General features: G+C 46.1%; 2 long non-coding RNA genes across 3 annotated transcripts; one reads left to right on the top strand and one right to left on the bottom strand.

The window, feature by feature from the left end:
* The first annotated feature begins 378 nt into the window (after positions 1-378).
* Positions 379-14,239, top strand: LOC124105717 (uncharacterized). 2 transcript variants are annotated; one of them, XR_006855848.2, is made up of 3 exons: positions 379-627; positions 8,827-9,603; positions 13,253-14,239. It is a non-coding gene; the product is annotated as an uncharacterized LOC124105717 (long non-coding RNA). The 2 variants fall into 2 exon arrangements; XR_006855857.1 differs by lacking the exon at positions 13,253-14,239 and having other exon boundaries at positions 8,827-11,732.
* LOC124105777 (uncharacterized) lies at positions 6,694-14,839 on the bottom strand. Its single transcript, XR_006855879.2, has 4 exons — positions 14,739-14,839; positions 11,541-11,698; positions 10,234-10,865; positions 6,694-9,349 (listed from the first exon to the last, which is right to left on the bottom strand). It is a non-coding gene; the product is annotated as an uncharacterized LOC124105777 (long non-coding RNA).
* Between the last annotated feature and the right edge of the window lie 293 nt (positions 14,840-15,132).

The raw sequence follows: 15,132 nt of genomic DNA, 5'->3' as shown, positions 1-15,132 counted from the left end.
GACTATGCAGCCTCAACTTGAGGTTGACACAGATTCAACTCACCACCTGGGGATGGGCCCCTGAGCGAGTGCTTCACCTCAACCCAGGTGACCTTGTCCAAGAGGCCAGAGACTCTTACCTTCTTTCCTACCTCAGTTCAGGACTTGCTGCCAAGAGAGAATTGGGTGGCTTCATCCATCTGCAGGAAGAAGACAAGGAAAGAGTCAAGAGTCAGGAGAATGGCTGCTAGTTGGCATTTATCCTTTATTTATGTATTTATTTTAATGTCGCTAGAGATCATACCAAACTAACCTGTATTTGTTATTGGTCAAGGTGATATTTCACTTCTATTATGTATGCCTCCACGCTCTGTGTCCTCTCTAACCAGGAATCTCAAGAGGACACAGGCCATAAACTAAGCTCTTTCCTGACCTCTTGTTTCAGTACCTTTCAAGGCCAGTGGCTCCCTTCCTCAGCACCTGTCCCTGTGCCATGGGCTGCGGCAGGGCTGAGCTGGGTTGCAGAGCCCCCTGGACCAGGTGTGTCTTGGACCAACAGCATCAGCAGCCCCAGAAATCTTGTCAGAAATGCAGGATCCCAGGGCCTCTCCACCACTGAGTCGCATCAGCAATTCAACAAGATCCCAGGTAACCAATGGACACCTTAAAGCTTGAGAGCTTCTGGTCTCCAGGACTCTGCTGCCTAACTCCCCTTATCATGGCCGCTGGGGCTTGGAGCTGTTTTGGGCGTTGTTCTCCGGGTGGTGGGAGCTTGGTCCTCAGGGTGGTGACGTTGACAAGTGGTGAGATCTTCCAGAGGTAGGATCTGTGGAAGATCCTAGTCTTTGGGCACTGCCCTTGAAAGGACTAACATAGTTATCATGGGACCCTGGTTAATTCTTGAGAGAGAGAGTTGTTCTAGAAGAGCAAGACTGGACCCTCATGCTTTCTGGCTTCCTGTCTCACCATATGATCTCTCCTTCTTACACATACTAATACCATGATGACATCCATCATAATATTACCTAGCAAGAGAGGGAAACCTTCTCAAGTGCTGGCACCACATTGTTGGGACTTCCTGCCTCTAAAACTATGAACTAAATCAACCTCTTTTCTTTATAAGTTACCCAGACTTGGATATTTTGTTATAGCAATACAAAACAGAATAACACACTGATAATGTTTAGATTATTGAAGGACTTTGCAGTTTAGAATGCTTCTGGCTAGGAAGCCAGGTTTTTCAAGTGGTCTTCATTGGGTTTCTCCTTTATTTGACAGCCATAATAAGTATCCATTGACCATAAAATTGTTTAGGTGTTTACTTCTTCTATACATGTATATACGTGCTTTCATACAGAGGATCATTTTATATGCTGTTTTTGAGTCTGTTATTTCACTAAGCAATAAAACACATTTATCTAGGCCATTGTGTATTCTTTTTCATATTATTTGTACTCCATGCATGGACTTTTATTGGCATAGAGGTAGTATAATTCACTTAATCAGTTCTCAACTATTGCATATCAGGGTTTATGAACAATATAAGATTGAAATATTATTTTAAAATTTTAATAAAAAATAATGCTACTTTATTATGGAAAGTAATGTAAATGAATGTCACTGACACTACATTTTTGTCACCATTTAGGAAAGGAACTTATCATATGACAAAGCAGCACCACATCTATAGATAAATAGTGTTGGAGAAACTGGGGGGTAAATATTTTTCACTCTGTGCTGAGATTCAAATATGGTTTATTGTCACCCCAAAATTCGCTTTGAGACTTGATTTCTCAACGTGGCAGTGTTAGCGGGTGGGGCTTCTGAGAGGTGATTGGGCCACTGGGCGCTGCTTCTCAGGAATGGGCTAGTGCCTTTCTTCAGAGACTAGGTCAGTTCTCTTGAGACTGGATCAGGTCTTCCTGATGAGTTTGATCCCTCAGGCCTGGACTGGTTTCTACAAGAGCAGCTTGTTATGCAGCCAGCCCCTTAGTTACGTACATGATCCTTCCTCATGCACTCACTTCTCCTCTCTGCTTTTCCATCCTGATGTGACCCAACATGAGGCCCTCATCAGAAGCCAACAAGATGTGATTACCCAATCTTGGGTAGAATTTTCAACCAAAATAAATCTCCTTTCTTTATAAATTTCCCAGCCTCCAGTATTTTGTTATAGTAACACAAAATGGATTAAAAGACTGTGACTACATTTAAGGTTGAACTCTAGATGATAAGATGGTGTGACGGTTTGGATATGAAGTGTCCTCCAAAGTCTCAAGGCAGCAAGATTCAGAGGGAGGAATTTGGGGAAGTGATTGGATCATGAAGGCTCTGACCTCATCAGTGGATTAATTCATTGATAACTGAATGAATTATTGAGAGGTGATGAAAACTATAGGCAGGTGGGGCATGATGGAAGGAAGTAGGTCATTGGGGTGCATTTTAGAAAGGTATATCTTGTCCTTGACCTTCTCTCTACCCCTCCCCCACTTCCCTCTCCTGGATGCCATGAGCTGAGAAGATACTCTCTGCCATTCCCTTGTACCATGATGTTCTGTCTTACTTCAGGTAATGAAGCCAACTGACCATGGACTGAAACCTCTAATACCCTGAGCAAAAATAAATCTTTTTTCCTTTAAGTTTTTTATGCCAGGTATTTTGGTCACAGTGACAAAAACCTGACTACTGCAGAAGCACAGATGGCCTAAATGTGACAGGTCAAATCACACAATAAGACAAAATGTAGGAGATGAGACAAGGAGCTGGGATTATTGGATGAACTTTGTGTGCAAAAACTGGAGAAGTATATAAACTCTGAGGTTACAAAAAAAAAAAAGCCATATTTGATTACATCGATTTTAAGTACTTCCATTCAGCAAAAGATACCATAACTAAAGCACAAACCGACTGAAAGAAGATATTGGTAATGTCTAAAGCTTGGCAAGGGTCAATATCTAAATTACAGAATTTTCAAGAAATTCCTGCATATCAAAATTTTTTAAAAGTTCCCAACAGGGGCTGGGGTTGCGGCTCAGTGGTAGAGCACTTGCCTAGCATGTGTGAGGCACTGGGTTTGATCCTTAGCACAACATAAAAATAAATAAATTAATTAATTTAATAAAGGTATTGTGTCCACCTACAACAAAAAAATTTTTTTTTAAAGTTCAGGAAAAAAAAATAGCAATATCATTGGGAAGATAGAAGAGAATAGTAACAAGCAGTTTCAAAAAAAGAAAACAAAAGAAAAGAAAGAAAGAAAGAGAAAAAGAACTTCAAAAAGCATAGCCCAAATGCTCAAACTCATTACTGAGCACAGAGGGACAAAACTAAATCAACATTGACATGTCGCCACACCAGTATTGGACTAGAAAATTGGAAAGTGGTTCAATTAGAAGGGTGGGTAGATGTGGCAACAAGAGCCTTGGCCCACCAGCGGTGGGACTATGGATTGGCGCGGTTCTCTCTGAGAGTTGCTGGGTAAGATGAAGTCAAATTAAATGGACAAACACCCTGACACCCAGCACTCTACTGCCCTGGTCAGCTGTCACCAGGAATTCCTCACCAGTGTCCATAAAGGAATGTGAATTTTCATCACAGCATTGTGTAGGATGACCAGAAACTGGAAGTCACCTGCATGAGGATGATTGGAAAAATGGAAAAGCAAAATATGTTGAATGTCGAGTTTGTACAGCAGGTAGAAGAAATAGGTATTACAACAAGTAGCTATGGGGCTGGACCTTAAAAACAGTGGAGGGTGAAGAAGTCTATAGAATATACATAATACTATGAAGTAAATTAAAATATATATGCGTACAAAGCAGAAGACATTTTGAAGGAGCTCATGCATTCCAAGGTGCCTGTTAGAAGCAACAGCAAGATTGCCTGCAGCCCAGAAAGAGGATTGAAAGAAAGGAGAAGGAATAAAAGATAACACAAGGGAAGAGCCTCAGAGGACTGTTCAGGCAGAGGCCAACCTTGGCACTCAGTGAGGGAAGAACCTTTATTCATATCTGTAATTATTCTGTAGATTGACTTCACTACATTCTGAAGTTGGGAGGAGATGAAAAGCAACAAGATTCCCCATTAGTTGGCCGAGGCCTTCACACAGAGGACCCTCACCTACTATTTCTGAGCTTGAGGCTAATTTCCCTTTTCCCCCAGAGCAGTGACACCCTGAAGTGAATTTCAGCCCCCCCCTTCTCTGGCTGGGCCAGGAGATAAGGAGGCAGCTGCTCTGAGATGTGGTTGCTGATGAACAGGAGGAGAATCGGGTCCTGTGTATGCAGATTATCACATGACAGCATTCGATAAGCCTCGCACGTTAGGATCACAGGATCTTAGACTCGAGCCCAGGGAGTCTCTGGGTTTGACCTCTCCTCTATCATGAGAGCCCCTTCAACAACCTCTGCAGAGGCTAAGAGCTCCTAGTACACAAGGCAATTTCCTGCTCCTCCACTCCCTGACCCCCAGGTCCCTAGCCTTCCTCCAACTCTACCTTACAGGCCGGGAGGCCGGCCCCTGCAGATTTTATCTGGAATCTCTTGGTCCTAAAGACTGGATGTCACTGAACAAAAACAGGACTAAATCTCAGATGCCTATGGGTAACGGTCCCCACGTGCAGTTCTCTGTCCTGTGTGCCCAGGTCCAGGAATAGCAAACCACTTCTCAGACCAGAGGCAGCTCAAGAGCCAACAGCTAAGGGGTTTGACATTCTTAAAGGGTTGTAAAAAGACAGAGTGGGAGAAAGAGAGAAAGAGGAGGAGGAGGAGGAGGAAGGATAAAAGGAGGAAAAGGAGAAGAAAGAAGGAGGAGGAGAAGGAGAAATGGAAGCTGTATGTGGCCTCAAAGCCTAAAATATTTACTCTCTGAAAAAGGTCTGCAGACTGCTACTTCGAGAAACCGCAGCAGCCTTGGCGTGACCTGGGGGCTTTTTGGAAATGAAGGGTTTCTGGCATGTCTGGGAGCTTCAGAATCAAACAGGAGTCCTGGGTGATGGGAGGGCACAGGGAAGACTGGGAAGCCTGGCCCCTGGGTGTCTCAACTTGGCATGGCTGGCTTTGGTTGCTCAGGGGCAAGCTCTAGGGCTGGACGTGGGGGTTGGAATCCTGGCTCTACCGCTTCTTTGCTGAGAGTCCAAGGATGTCCTTTCATCTTTATCAAGCCCTGTTTCTTCCTCTCTGAAATGGAGATAATCACAGTTTCCACCTGATAGGGGTTTCATGTGGTTTTAGATCCTCGAGCTCCCAGCAAGAGCTCCATGATGCCAGACTCCGTTTCTACTGTGCGGCCTCTCGTGTCAAGCCTCCGAGCAGGGGCACATGCTTTGCATAGATACCCAGGGCTTCTGCACCGATGGGCTGGGGTGTTTCCTGAGAATCCTAGCTATGCAAATACTCTGCATCAGCAGGTGAGAAGGGCAAGGGTGAGCCCACACCCACCCCACCTGGGTCAGCCTGTTTCTTTTCAACACTCCAGGTGGGAGGGGACAATTGCTTTCTGATTGGGGACGAATTGGTGTGCTTAGGACAGAGATACGGGCACTTGTTTCCCTGAGAAACACTCAGTGTTTGGATCACATTGAAACAAGGTTAACATTTACAAAAACAGAAACAAATAAAACCCCTCTGCTTCCACTCAGAAGCTGCCACACGCAGGCTGCCTTGGACATGACCTTGCCTCTGGTGGCCTTCCTTAGGCCTTGAAATGACTGCCTTGTGGTCTGATTTGCATTTAGTATGTGCTTTTCCTGCACAAGGTTCACGTGGATTCTGCCTGGCTGAGGCCAGGTAGGAGCAGGTGAGGGCGGAAGTTAGAGGACAGCTAGTGACCTCACCTGGGGCTTCGAGAAAGGGACTTGTTTCAGTGTAGATTTACCAACTGCCATTCCAAGGGAGGACCTAACACAAAGCACAGTCTCTGTGCTTTCCATACGAGAGCCCGAGATTTGCTTCCCGTTTGGCTTTTGAGGATTGCTTCTCTAGATGCATGCAGCCTGCCTCAATATTTTCAAGGATACGGATTCTAGAAAAGGCATTTGTCCCCAAGTGCCATTTACTTTCATAAGTACATAGTTCAAGTCACCTCAGAACCCAGCAAATCCCCTGCTGTTGCTTTGTGAACTTGGGCTTCTCAAGGGTAAACTTGATGCTTTTTAAGGTAGGACCATTTTTCCCCCACGATGGACATGACACATAAATTGCATACAGGATACATCTTTTGTGGAGGGTGGGTTTTTATTTATTTATTTATTCACTTTTTAATGGGGTACATTATGGTAACCCAACACATGTATAATAATCAAACCAGGTAATAAGCATTTCCATCTCTTCTACCATTTTTACATATGGAAATTTCATACTTTGGGGGTCATTTTTGCCAGCTGCCAGCAATTTTGAAATGGGTTATAGATTATTTGAATCAATAGTTACCCTGCTGTGCTCAAGAAGAGCCAGAGGGATTCCTCCACTGTGTTTTTGGTGAACTTTCTTTTGTCCGCCCTCACCCCTGCCCTTTCCACCCTCTAGTGACCACTCTTCCATTCTGTTCTTCTATACAATTGACTTATTAGTTTCCACAAATGAGGGAGAACATAGGATTCAGCAACTCCATGACAGAGTATATATCCAAAGAAGAGGAAATCATTACTTTGATTTTGCAAAGTATCTTTGCAAGAAACACGTACTCTCATGTTTATTACAGCACTGGTTGCAATAGCCAAGGCATGGAATCCACCTGGTGTCCTTCAGAAAGAATAAGAAAATGTAGAATAGATAGACAATGGAATTCTATTCAGCCATAAAAAATAAAAAATAAAATAAAATCCTGTTTGCAGTAACATGAATGAAACAAGCCAGATGCACAAAAAGGATACTACTTAAAATAAAAAATACACACACACATGCACACACACCCAGAGTTTGCACAATATTTTGCATTTGGCCACTTAGTTCTTTTATTTTTATTTTTTTGATGGGGGTAGGGAGGGACCAGGGATTGAATTCAGGGGCACTAGATCACTGAGCCACATCTCCAGCCCTTTTTTTGTATTTTATTTAGAGACAGGGTCTCACTGAGTTGCTAAGCGCCTTGTCTTTGCTGAGGCTAGCTTTGAACTTGCGATCCTCCTGCCTCAGCCTCCCAAGCCACTAGGATTACAGGCATGTGCCACCGGGCCCAGCTGGCCACTTAATTTTAAAACCTTTTGGCAAATCAGAAGGCAGGAGAGTTGGCATGGGGGAGAGATCTCTGTGGGGCTGCATGACGTGAGTTCTAGCGTGGGCTCTTCCACTAACTCAGTGATGTGACCCTAAGTAGTCCCGTAAGCTCAGTTTCCTTATCTGTAAAATTAAGATAGTGGGTGCCACATGGGCTGCATTGAGCTCTACAACTTCCACAGGCTGGCGGAGGGCTGCCTCTGTGGGGTGGGGTTCGAGTGATGGAGGACATCAGCCTCCCACTTCTTTAACTAGAGCAGCTCCACTTTCTTCTGTTTTACACACAAGGCACCAGGAGTCTGTTTGAAGGAGGGTCTTCAAAGCTGAGCTAAAACCTTTTAAAAAAATGACTTAGATGACCACTCAAGTAGGATGATCCTACATAATTTATCATCCACCCTGGGACATTTTGAGATTGAAAAGGATGTTATTAATAATGGCACTGAGACAATAGATTCCAGTGGGGCCACCCCAGGCAAAGATGTGTGTTCACCCACCTCTGACTCCTCTAAGAGCTCAGAGTCTCCTTGCTTTTGCATCCTATCATTCTGTGGCTTGACTGCTTACTCCCACTTAGCATCAGGCAGAATTCTGGGAGTGACCCTAGGGACAGCAGCAATCAAAGACAGCCTCAGGGAATGGAGTCATTAGGTGATAGCCTGAGGGACAGCAGTCATCAGGAGCAGCTCCAGGGACAGAAGCCATCAGGAGACAGCACCATGCTTTCCTACAAGAGCATGCAGCTGGAAGAAATGCACCCATGAGGCCACCTGACAATGACGGATGACACAAGTTCAGCCTGGTTCTTGTTCAGAATCCTGTGCGAATCACAAGTTACATGGCGAAGACAGCAGAAAACTCAACCAGCAATTACCCAGTAAGCAAGAACCCACGAGGAACCCAGTCTGGGACATGAATATTGGTTGTGAAAGAATAAGCACAAATGGCCCAAATCTCAGGTCCTCAGATTGCAGGAGAGTCCATAGAGGAGTGTCACAAGGCACACATGAAAGTTACATTTCCCAGGCAGGCTGTCAGTGGGCTCTTGTGCCAAACCCAAAGTATCCTATTGTGATTTCTGCCAAGAAAATTAAAATGGCAGAGGAGCCAGGACCTCTCTTCCTGCCTTCTTACCCCATGGACAGGGCAGCGTCTGTTAGGACCTCTGATCCCATGGGGCTTAGGTTTGAATCAGTAGTGGTGGATTATTCAATTATTTCATTAAACACCATCCCCCCTGTTCACCCACCCAGAGTTTCTTGCTGTGATGTTCTACTGCTTCTCCTCCTCCAGGAATGTTCTTTGCATCAAAATGACCCTGCCCTCCCTCCTGTTTTGTCTCACTATGGTGAAGTTCATTCGCTGGCGGCCCAGCAAGCAGGAGGAGGCTGGTGTTGGTACATACCTGCTACTCGTTTACCTTTGATGATTTTTTTTTTCCTGGTTACCTTCAGTTGGCAAATAATGGTTAGGGACTCTGGGGCTAGGAATGGGATATAGTTCTGCATCCTAATCTGGGCTTTCCTTTCTGCCACCAGTTGTGTGATATTGGACAAGAAGAGCAACCTGCCTGAGTCTTGGGTTTTCTCCTCTGTAAAGTAGAATTATATGATTTGCCCTGTCTCCTTTCCAGGACTGTGATGAGGACCCCGCAAGTGTCACCATTGTCTGCCGCCACCTTCTCATCTGCCCGCCCCATCCCAGGCCAAGAAGATTCCTGCAGTTCCTCTGGAATTCTCTGGAATTCTGCTCTCATGGGAACCCTGGCTCCACTCAAACACCATCCCTCTCACATCTCATTCCTGGGGTTGTTCCCCTCCTCTGCTTCTAGTTTCTTTGCACAAAACTCACTTTGCACATGTTAATGAGCCAGATTTCCATGAAGCAGAACAGTTCACGTCACAGCCCCGCACACAGCTAACAGTTCAATATTGGACTTTCATTTCTGAACCGCCTTGTATATTTCTGCCAGCTCACCTTCTGCCCCCTCCCTCTTCTCGACTCTCAGCAGCATGGAAATTTTTTCTGGGAATCATTTTGCAGAGCAATTCCATTCCTCCAGTCCCTACTCCCAGATTCAACACGGGCTTCCCTTGATGACTCCAAAGACTCACGAATGTGTTTGGCTGAACAATGCAATGTGCTCTATGTACGGTCTGAAATAAGAAAAAAAATTTCTTTTATGTAAGAATGAAATGGTGTCCAACTTAGGAATTATGTTGGATCCCAACGTGCTGAGTCTGAGGAGAGACTTTAGCCAATAACAAACAGCCCTGAGAGCTTCTGAGGAAACTGGCCAACTAGGAGGAACCCAGTATTGGGAGGGGACACTGCAGCCAAGAGGCCTTTGCACTGTGCCTGCTAAGGGAAGGCTACTGGCTTCTTCAAGAAATCCTTGGGTAACTTGAAGGTAGGTGACACCCAAGCTGAGGAAACTGCCTCACCCGGCCCTGCATGGTTTTGGCCTCTGTCTTCAATAAACCCTCTGTCAACACTGGGAACTGGGGGGAGCACATCTCTTCCTCCTCCTTCTAGCATCACAGCCCCAAACCCAACCCTCGGCACCCAGCCCATCTGCCTGCTCTCAAGAGAAGAAAAAGGAGAGCCGTTCTTTGTACGAGGTGGGCAGGGGCACAGGAGGCTTCTCGCTGGGGCCCATTGACTAATTATGTCACTGAGAACAAGAGCATGTGTTTGAAAGCTCTGAAAACTGGAAACGGGGATAGAAGGATGGATGGATTTAATTAATCATTATCACTCAGGTGGGATGGATCCAAGTCATGAAGCTAGACTGCAGGAAGGGCCCAGGGAGCTCCTGGCACTCTCTCAGGTGTGAAGGGAAGAAATGAGGCCAGTTATTATGGCTTCACTGTAACTAATCAAAATGAGAATGCACGGGGCAGCGTGGTACCGTCTACCGGTGCTAGAGTGGGAGCTCTCATATAAATGCTAACAAGGCAAGAAGGGGATTCTGGCTGGTGGAGGAAGCGCAGAGCAGGAACCGCAGGTCTCATTTCCTCAGACAGCAGCGTGGACTCACTTTAATTTGCAGATGTTTTAAGCTCTAGGTGCCAGCATCTGGAGGGCAGAAGAGAAACAGCTGTCGCCTCATGGATGTGACAGATTAAAGCTGAAATACACGTGGACTTCTCTCGTTTTAGAAACACAGCGGTCTCCTTTGCTTTGTGTTTGTTTTATCCACTCCACCTTCCTGCAGTAGTTAGTGGGAGAGATTTTATATCAGGAATGGCAAAGGTCTCTCTGACACATATAGTATATTCAGAGGTCAGTACCTATAAAAATGGGCTTTGGGGCTGGACAGAGCAAATTGGAGTTCCTAGCTAGGTTATCTTGAGCAAATATACGTCTCGGTTTCCTCATCTGTATGTCTTGGTTTCCTCATCTGTAAAATGGGGCTATCAGCAGTAGTGTCCAGGATATCTTTAAGGTTCCATTGAGACGTGGATGTCAAGGTTCATCCCAGGGCTTGACATGGAGCAGTGGAGTGCTCTATGACTCAGTAAGTGGAAGCTATCACTGTGGTCATCTTCACCATCGATTCTGGGCTGCGTCTTCTTGTGGTCATGCTAAGCGGCGAACGTGAAGGAAGACTGACTGAGCAGGGAATGTAGGCGATCGTCACCGCACTGTCATATGCTTCGCTTTCTCCTCCTAGAAAACAAAGCATCCTTTGAAAAAGGAATTGCTTTCATTTCCCATGGGAAGTAATTTCTACAACCCACAAGTAAATGCAGTCTAATGACTAGAATGTGACAGTAGCTATCAAGAATGAAATGTTCCATAAACAGTACTGCCTCCTAAAATTACTCAGTCTCAGTGCTTGGTTTGGGTTCTCTCTTGCCCACCCGTCCTTCCCTGCTACTTCTCTTCCTCTCTCCCAACATCTCCTCTCCCCCATTCCATCTTTTTAGGATGCTCAGACCAAGCTACCACTGCCCCCCCCACCCCAAATCCCTAAAGAATGCAAAGCTGTCCTGGGGCTCCATAGAAAGCCCAAAGGACTAGATGCGACTCTGTTTATTGAGTGGCCTGGGGGAGGGAGCGGGGGTCTTGATGCTGCAAAGGCAGTTGGCAAACCAGTGGAGCATGCCTCATCCATTTTCAGAGAAACATCATTTAATCTCAGAACATCTGCAAGAGTCTGCAGCATATTTTCCCCAGGGTTTGACTCTGAGCTGACAAAAGATACCGGACACCCCCCCAGATTCTGTGACACATCTCGATGTTATTGAACAAACATCAGTTAGGTTCCTGTCTCAGAGCACCATCAGTCTGAATAGGAAATATGCCAGCACTCTTATCATCGCTGACAGCACAGTCACTCACCTGCTGATAGTGTCAGGAACGCAGTTCCCCGTGGTGGGGGGCTCTCCTCTCACTTCTCTGGAAGCATTGTTCTCAGGCGGGCAAAATAATTAAGGGCCTTTGGAGTTTATGTTTACTTTCTCAGAGTAAGCAAGAATTCCTTGATCAATGTAATGTACCTTGCAAACACATAATAAATGTCAATGGATTCAATATTCTTTGAAACACGTTCAGGGCTTACTTTTCCACTGTTGAAAATTTCTTGAGGTCCCCTCAGTAATGGGATCCAACTCTCGTACACTTCATGACTTAATACCTTCATTTTAAGGAAGAGACTAAGGCCCAGAGATGGTAAGTTACTTCATGGGAGCCACCCAGACAATTGGTAGCAGAGAGAGTCTGCCACCCTGAACTCGGGACCCATGGGTGGGAGCTTTTCCTCCCACATCGCCCTCAAGAATGCCAGTCATTTCATTACTTGCTTTGAAAATAGATCTGGTCCCTGACTTTGACTTTCTAAATTAGAAACCTCATACAACTCGAGACATCTTTTGTTTGGTTCCTGAAGTCTAAAAATATTTTTGAAGAAGTTAACATTTTTTTTTTTTAAAAAGAGAAGTTTTTCTCAAACATCTGCATTCCTAGTATCTCTTAAAATGCAGAGCCCCCGGGAGCATTGGGCTTGCTGGCTCTCAAGACCACATTCTGCTTTTGCTGGTAAATGGATGGCACTGGAGACTCTCATGTAAGTAAAATAAGCCAGTGCCCCCAAACCAAAGGCTGGATGTTCTCTCCCATATGTGAATGTTAACACACAATAAGGGTAGTGGGCGGGGGGGGGGGGGACAGAAGTTCATTGTACTAGACAAAAAGGAATGAAGGGAAGGGGAATGGGAACGGGAAAGTCAGTAGAAGGAATCGGACATAACTTTCCTATGTTCATATATGAATTACACGACCCATGAAAGTCCACATCATGGACAACCACCAGAATGGGGGACGTTATACTCCATGTATGTATGATACATCAAAATACACTCTACTGTTAGGTATAATTAAAAAGAACAAATTTTAAAATTTAAACAAAGCAAAACAACAACACTCTGCTAGAACCTCCACCCTGCAGCTCGCCAAAGTCCCCAGCAATCCCTGCCGTCTCACGTCCGGCTGGCTTTGCTCTTTCACCTGCCTGGCTGCGGCATGCACTTGAACATGTCAAACAACTAACAACTCCACACACATTATTGCTCCAACCTGGATATCAGCTGGGGCATCCCTCAGCTGATTTCATCCCCCAAGAGCTTCATGACATAGCCTGGAATCCTCAAGTCCGTGGCCTGAAAAAAAATCCGAAGACTTCCCCTGTTGTTATGTGAATGCTCATGGAGTTACATTCTCATGGTCTCCTTTGCCTCTAAGCGCCTACGATTTTGACCCATGACAACTTAAAAGGATCCAGATTCTTCCTTGGTGTCCTCCCCTTACCCCCAGGCACTTCAAAATTATAAGTGGATTTGGGGGCGGGGTAGGGAGTGTCACAGAGCATGGATTTAATAACACTTTTCATAGCAGATATGATTTAAAAATTCATCCTGGGTGTGGGGATTTTTCTCCGGCCCTTCTTCCATGCAGAGCCTAATCATTCTGCTTCCTCCTCTACTCCCAGTGCCCCCCCCCACCAAATCAAACTTCCCTCTTTCAATAAAGTAGAGTTATTTGTCTTTCTCCCGCAGGTGATGCTGCAAGCCAGCAGAAATGAGAGGAGCAAAGCCCTCTCCTCTGTCAGCTCTGCCCAGGCCCCTCCGAGAGTCAAGCTGCTAGACAGCAAAAGTTCTCCAGTGACTCTTCCAAGATCTTCACACAGTGCGTTAATCTTTAAGGTGATGTGTACCAAGACTTTCATCCCTGGTATGAATCACCTGGGTTCCTTGATTTTCGACCTGTACAAATAGTTCAGTGCTCAATATCAGAAAACCTAGCAGTTTGTGTAGGTGTCTGCCTCCCCACAAGGGATTTAAAGTCAGGAGTAATATTTTATTTATCTTTAGATTTTCCTTACCTACAAAGTGTAGAGGTATAGAGGGGAGGGTCAGGAGCAGGAAACACAGATGAGGTAGTCAATAACCAATTGATAAAGAAAGGAAACAAAGAGAGAAAAAGGGCAGTCACTTGGTACAGGTGTATCTGTTGTGCCTTGCTTAAGGGCACCAGCTGAGGAGCCCCTGAGTGCACAAAGCTGGGTCAAGATGGCTCATCAGGCCAGAAGCCCTGTGACTGCCCTTGTCCTTCTCCCACTTGCTTGTCCTGACCCCATTTGCTGCCTTGCCACACAGAGGCACTTTTCCTAATTCTCACAAAGGTGCCATATGGGCTGGGGGTGGGGTCGGACTGAAAGGGAAACATTTTGTCTAGGAAATGTGGACTGTTTCTTTCTTTATTTATTTTGGTCACCAGTATGACCTCAATTCGTTTTCAACCCTAGAAAATCCCTGTGACTTTATCAGGGTTTACTGCAGTGGGCTCTGAGGATGCAGCTGGGGTCCCTTGCTTGGGAGTAGAAAGTGGAGCTTTAGAGTCTAAAATAGGGAAGTCCCTTCTTCCCCAGGGTGGTGCATCTATGGCTTAAGAGGCGCAGGACCCAGCGCCACACCGTCACCGCCCAGGTCTCCTTTCAAGGAGAAGCGCGCTCAGCTGTCAGCCACTCAACCTCGCGCCCCAGGTCCCCGCGCTCAGCCTGTCACCTCCCATTACCGGAGCTCTGGTTGGGGAGAGCATCTGGCGCGAGTGTCTGCAGGCCCAGGGGGTGAATGTAGGTTGGATTTCAAGGCTGAGCTAAGCCATACAGCCGCGCTCTGGGAACGCGGGCTGCGGCGCTGGGTGCAGTGAGCGCCACCTGGAGCTCGTGCGCGCGGCTCAGCGCGGGCCTCGCCTTGGGGTCCGGGATGCCACTCGTGCCACAAGGAGACCAGCCAAGAACTGGTGTCCTGCCACCGAGACAGCCTCCTGGGGAGCCAGCGTCACGTCCCACTCTGGATACGACACCGCCTGATGCTCCTGTTCCAGACCCGGCTTCTCTTCTCAGCAAGGCAGGGCCCCCTCTGGCTGTTCTAGAAAACATGCTGGCAGGAAAGTGCGCTTCCCTCTGTGCTCTTCTAAGTGTTGAAGAGCTAAGTACCAGGGCTCTGATGGCCCGACCCAGATGCTGTAGTCACTACTCACCAGCTGGTTAGTCTCCCAAGGACCTGAGTTCCTCCTTCTGTGAAACGGGTATGGCAATAAGAGCCATTTGGAGGGCTCTTTGAGTATTGTGAGAAAAAAAAAAAAAGTGTTCAAAGTACTTAGCACTGCACACCACACCGCAAGCTGTAAATAGGCACGTGATGGTGGTGAGGTATACCTTTTAGTTAAAGCAACAACCTCTATAATCTCTGTGTCTAAAAACATCAGCCTACCCGTGGACCAGAGGCAGGGGCATTTTGTGGGAGCTCATTGGGAGCACAGAAGCTTGGGCTTTACTCCAAACCTTCTGTCAGGATCTGCATTTTAACAAGAGCCAGGGGATTTGTGCTCACGCTGCAGTTTGAGGCGCACTGGCCTAGATCATTCCAAGAGC

Source organism: Marmota monax, unplaced genomic scaffold, assembly GCF_021218885.2.
Source record: "Marmota monax isolate L192 unplaced genomic scaffold, Marmota_monax_Labrador192_F-V1.1 WCK01_AAM20220418_F8-fsc00025, whole genome shotgun sequence".
NCBI classification, from domain to species: domain Eukaryota; kingdom Metazoa; phylum Chordata; class Mammalia; order Rodentia; family Sciuridae; genus Marmota; species Marmota monax.
Note: the sequence above shows the minus strand (reverse complement) of the source record. Positions and strands in the feature narration are given on the sequence as shown.